General features: G+C 31.7%; 1 protein-coding gene across 3 annotated transcripts in view; it reads right to left on the bottom strand.

Annotated features, from left to right (window-relative positions):
• Positions 1-5579: 5579 nt before the first annotated feature.
• Positions 5580-6000, bottom strand: part of LOC104906253 (protoporphyrinogen oxidase 2) — a 44552-nt gene continuing 44131 nt past the window's right edge. For all 3 annotated transcript variants that reach the window (XM_048638664.2, XM_010694988.4, XM_048638665.2), the window contains one exon: positions 5580-5863. The gene's annotated coding sequence lies outside the window, so the exon portion shown is untranslated. The remainder of the gene's footprint in view (positions 5864-6000) is intronic.

Genomic DNA, 6000 nt, shown 5'->3' with positions numbered 1-6000 from the left:
TTAGGTTGTACTATATATATTCGTGTGTTTCATAATAAGAAGGGAGACGACGTTGATTATTGCATAAAATCTTTGAGAGTATTGCTTAACATACTTGAGAGAAAGTTTAGAGACTAGCTTGACTAGTGGATCAAAGTCATTACCTTTGTTCCAAACTTGAAGTCGTTGCCTTCAAGATTCACTTTATCTTCACCTTCAAACACAATCCATAATAGTTTCTTTTAATGAACACATACTTGAGAGAAAGTTTAGAGATTAGCTTGACTAGTGGATCAAAGTCATTACCTTTGTTCCAAACTTGAAGTCGTTGCCTTCAAGATTCACTTTATCTTCACCTTCAAACACAATCCATAAGAGTTTCTTTTAATCAAGAAACCTCCATAACTATCTGGAACATCAAGTTCCACATCAAGAATATTTAGAATGGTTTTTTTTGTTCCGACACTGCATACTTCGACTTTATCCTTTATAGACCTCGATCAAAATGCAGGCGTTCATAGATAGCATATCGTGTCTCCCCATCTAAGTACCTAGTGATGAAATATTGCCCGCCAACTTGTTCCAGATTAAATAATGAACGATGAATGAGCCTCAAAATATATGTCAAAATAACTCTTTATACATCTACAATCATTTTCAAAAGTATTTCTTTAAAACCCAAAATCTTTGTTGTTGCATAGAGCTTGAAATAACCTTTTCAAAAAGTTATTACACGTCCTATTCCTATTTAATAAACAAATAAACTATGATTAAATTATTTATAAAAAACAACTTAAATCGTACAACTTTTACTATTTGGGCAGTATTTTTTTATATAAAAATCAAAATGGTTTATTCTAAATCCATTGAAAAGTAGACTTTTGGGGTCTTCCAAAGATATTATAAACCCAATTTCAACGTTCCAAACCAAGAGCAATGATATTCCAAAAACACACGTTCCTGCAGGTATTGCGCATGCCCTGTGCGTTCAGCGCAAGGGTCCTTGACCAATGCGTAGCTCTGCATCAAGACCATACTTCTTTGGCATACAATGGAGGTCACCTGACCTACTTATATTCCTATTTTTCGAATATCTATACAAATATCTTTTTTTTTCTCCGAACTTTAAAGAATTTAAATCCTTCTTTCTCTAATTAAAAAAAACACCTATTACTCCAATCTCTCTCTCAAAAAATTTATATTCTACGCTACTTTCCACACAAACCTTCACTAAACTCATTTAAAAGCTTTGAATTATTAAACAAAGACATCAATATACTTGTCTTTTCACAAAGGCGTATTGCAATTCATTCAAGATCCATGCAATTAAACGAACTTGACGAAACGATATAATTTGTGAGGGTATTTTTTTTATTATATCTTTATTTTATTTAATATTCGTGTTGTTTACTAACCGTTATTCATGACATATATTTAATAACGATTTTCTTGATTTAATAACGATTTTCTTTATACTTGGATTATTATTTTGTTTCTCTTCTTGAATTCTTTTTATTGTGCCTTGAGCACTTTTTCCACTTTTTTATTATTTGCTAATTTCAAGACCTAAGTAAATATTTTAATAATTAAATCAAATAATTTGGACAACTAGTTAAGTTTCTTATAATTAGATGCTAAATTGAAGGGGTCACTAAAATAATATCTTTGATATTCAAAAACTAAATTTTAACATTATTGTCTTTTTCTTAGGTTGCAATAAATTAATTATTTATAAATATTGTTGTTTGAAATAAAGTATGTCATTGAATTGCGATTAACTTTTGCAAATATGGTTCATGACCTAATTCTTTCCCTTACCCTTGAACTTAGAATCTTTATATGTGATTCATTAGCTAACCCTTAATAAAATTGATTGGCGACTCTAAATCAAAAATTAAATTATATAGGTAACAATCTTAGATGCCGACAACTAGGTTTTGAGTGAAATGCAATTTAGTTGTTCGTTAAGCAATCATTTGAATTAGATTTCATCTCCCTTTAATCAACTTTGCTTTAGATTGATCTAATTGTCTTTCTTAACATAATTGAACCATATTTGACCAAATTACCCTCTAGGTGATCCTTTAAGCAATCAGTTAAATTGAATTTCATTCATTTCTATCTAATATGGTCTACTTTGATCAATTTGGCTTAATATCACCTAATATACCAAGTTTGACTTAATTACACTTAATGAGTTCTTAATTAATCATTCCAATTGGATCTCATTTAGTTTAATATAAGAGAAGGTATTGGGTCAAACGCGTCCGACCATAATATTTGGTTGGACGACTTTCAGTCGGTTTCAATTTTTTTCAGTTGGTTTCAAAAAAAAATTCAGTTGGTTTCAATTATTGTTCAGAAGACCAAATGAAAGAATAAAGCAACGAACTCAAAGAATAAAGGAACCAACTGAATGAATAAAATAACCAACTGAAAGAATAAAGTAACCAACTGAAAAGATAAGCCAACCAACTGAAAGAATAGACCAACGAACTGAAAGAATAATTCGACTAACTAAAAAGAAAAATTCGACTAAATGAAAGAAAAATAAAACCAACTGAAAACATTCAACTCAAACAATAAACAAAATAACTGAAAGAAACAACACCACCACCACAACCTATGTCGCCATCGTCCTCTAATGTTTCAATTAAGAAGAAAATTGTCAATGATCCTAACCTTCTATCTAGACAACCTGCCCATGTATTTCCCTATGGATGTCCTATTTGACAATATCAAACTCTGCCTTCAATGAGCTGGTCTGAGTATAATTTTGGTGCCTCTCATACTGTGAAAATTCAAGACATAGAAACGACGAAAAGATAAGAATCGAGTGGTTCAAGAGCTGATGCGCGAGAAATTTATGGCGTCGTAGGAGGTAAAAAAAAGAGTACGGAAAATATGAAGAAATCTAGAGAGGTAAAAAACGTAAGACCAAAACAATACACGGCCAGATGGATGTGTACCAAGTGGGAAACAAAGGAGCCATTGAAAAGGGGCTTTAGACCGCCGCCATGATGCAGTGACTCCATTACAGTACAAAAAATATGGTAGTTTGAGTTTTGGGCTCAGCCCGTCTGACACTAAGCATTGGTCAGACGGCTTGACCGAATACTTTCACTTAATATAATTGGCTTAATCTAACCTAATTTGGCAAAGTTTGACTAAATTAACCTTTAGTTGTTCTTGTTAAGATATTATTTGAGCTAGATTTCAATCATTTTGATCTGATTCGGTTTAGTTTGATATATTTGGCTTAATATGAACTAATATGACCAAGTTTATCTTACTTACAAATTAGATATTTTGTTAAGCAATCATTTGAATTGGATTGCATTTACTTTAATCAAATTGGATATAGATTGGTCTGATTGGCTTTCTTAACCTAATTTTCCCCATTTGACGAAATTGCCCTATGGGTGTTCCTTTAAGAAATCATTTGGATTGGAATTCATTTACTTTGAACCAATCTGGCTTACTTTAAGCAATCATTTGAATTGTATTTTCATTTACAACAATGAAGATCTTTTAGAAACGCACTTAAACGGAAAAAGGGAAGATCTTTAGAAAAACGGAGGGAGTATTATTGTTATTATATAATCATCATCAAGTATTAATTATCATCATCAAGTATTAATATTTTATTATTAATTATCATTATTATCATTAATTATGGTTATTATTATTAAGAATTTATGATTATTAATATTATTTATTTATAACTATCATTAAAAAAATCCAAAAATACTATTATTATTCATTATTATTACTTATCATTATAATAATTATTTAATATTCATATTATTATTGTTTAAATATTAATTATATATTTATTACATTCAATCTAATTCAATTCAGTTCAGCTTAGTTCAGCCCAGTTTAGCTCAGTTCAGCCCAGTTTAGCTCAATTCAGTTGTTTTATGCCGAAAAGAAGAGACCCTTAGTATCAACTTTCTTTTTTCCTAGTATACAAAGTTTCTGATTGCAATCACATTATAGAAGGTTATTTATAGTTTTCAATTAATTACAATAGTAACAACACCTTTTGGGCCTTGAAAATCATAATGCAATCGCGGATCTATGCATCCGTCCTATTCCCATCACTGTTTCCCCAATCGAACCCGCATAACCCACGACCTACATAGGTCTTCCTTATTACTGCTTCATCAATTATAATAAAGCTTTTTGTCCCCTCTTCGTAAGTGTTCCCACTAAAGCAAATCTTCACAACGAAGGTCATAATTATTTCGTTTACAAAATTTTGGTATTTAGGTATCTTCATTTCATATTGTAAGGAAATCGTCTGCATTGGCGACATGGAAAAGTTTGATTATAGAAGAGAAAAGAGTAAGGATAGAAGTTAGCTTAAGTGAGTAGAGCGCTCTCTCTTGGCCCCTAAAATCAAGGGTTCGAGCCTTATTCCTTACTTCCAACATTATGCTGGGGTATTTCTTTAGCTTCCAAAAAAATGAAAAGGTTTTCCTACAAAGAATCCTTGTTTTCTACAAAATTCTACATCATATCTCACCTTTTAAAACTTTTGACATTATACCCTAAAACTTTCTAAACGATACACAAAGTATCGAAAAGTAGTTTTTAGGGCTTTCTTGCCACATATAACATAGGATTTTCTAGCCTTGTAATGTGATGTGACGCTCCACCTTAAAATCATATGGCGAAATAACCTAGTAGCTTATTAAAGTGGGCACAGGGGCGGATTTACTATAGGTTCACTGGGTTCAGGTGAACCCGGTGATTTTTGGAAAAAAATTGCCCAGTTTTTTTTTTTAAAAATTAAAAATATTTTAGATATTGGATATATATTATATGCGTGCAAAATAAATCATAAAAGAAGCATGTGTCCCAATGGTTGTAAATGTTTTCAGAGGTGCACGCGGCTCTGAAGGTCTGAGGTTCGAAACCTTACCCAGCCATTTCTCCGTTCGCTTTCTATGATATCATTTTGAAATATAATACTATTTTTACTCATTTTGCAAATTTTCCGCTCATTTTATGTTTCTTTGCTCATTTTCGTGAACTTTCACCCATCTTACAAAATTTTTGCTCATTTTACAAACTTGTGTTCATTTCTCCCTTCGCTTTTTTTTTTTTACCTTCTCTTTTCTTTTATCTAAACCTTTGTAATTTTTTTTATTGATGTAATGTAATGAATTAACATTTTATTTAGCTATTGTAGTTTGATATTTGGATTAATGTATTGAACTTTGACTGAATGAATGTATATTTTTTTTACTAGCTTCGAACCCATAAGGTTGGAATCCTGGATACGCCACTGAGTGGGCATAACTCTTATTTCTTCAAAGTAGGAATCCATTAATTGTAAGAAATGCTTCCACTCACACGTGGGTTGTTCATGGGCTCAATACCCTCACAACTTGCCTCAAGTCAACAACCATTGATGTTTGCATCTTTAAATCAAGTGAAAGAAATTTGGGATTATTTTTCAAATTAAATCTTTATTTATTTTATAACGGGCTTGTAATCCAATTCTTTGGCTAAGTGATAAGCATATGATTTCTTTCCCTCGCCAGCAAAATCAATGCTCCATTTAACAGTAAAAGTTTGGTAATCAAATATTGAAGTGGCAAACAGCACAAGCAATTAAACTGTAAGATCAGGAAATCTTACCGTTGAAGTGGCAAACAGCACAATCAAGTATTGATGATCACGAAATCTTACCATTCACAAGAAAAGAAGGTCGAGCTAACTTCTTGATTCACACTGTAAACAATTCAACTGATAAAGAAGGTACAAATCTCTGGAATTCTTGATTTTAACACCACAATCTACGTTTCTTTGTTTTTGTTTTCCCCCTTTTTTCCTTTCGTTTTTCTGAGACCAGCTAACAACTTTCAGTAAACTGCAAAAATGAATCAAAGGGTCAATGGACAGCTCCTGAATATCACTAACGCCATTTCTGGATATCTGAGACATCAACTACTTTAGACCACAGTCGTGTTTCCACTCAGTTCAAAGATAGAATCAGAGAAAGGACTT

This window comes from Beta vulgaris, chromosome 2 (genome assembly GCF_026745355.1).
Source record: "Beta vulgaris subsp. vulgaris cultivar EL10 chromosome 2, EL10.2, whole genome shotgun sequence".
Taxonomy (NCBI): domain Eukaryota; kingdom Viridiplantae; phylum Streptophyta; class Magnoliopsida; order Caryophyllales; family Amaranthaceae; genus Beta; species Beta vulgaris.
This window is presented reverse-complemented; position numbering and strand designations above follow the sequence as displayed.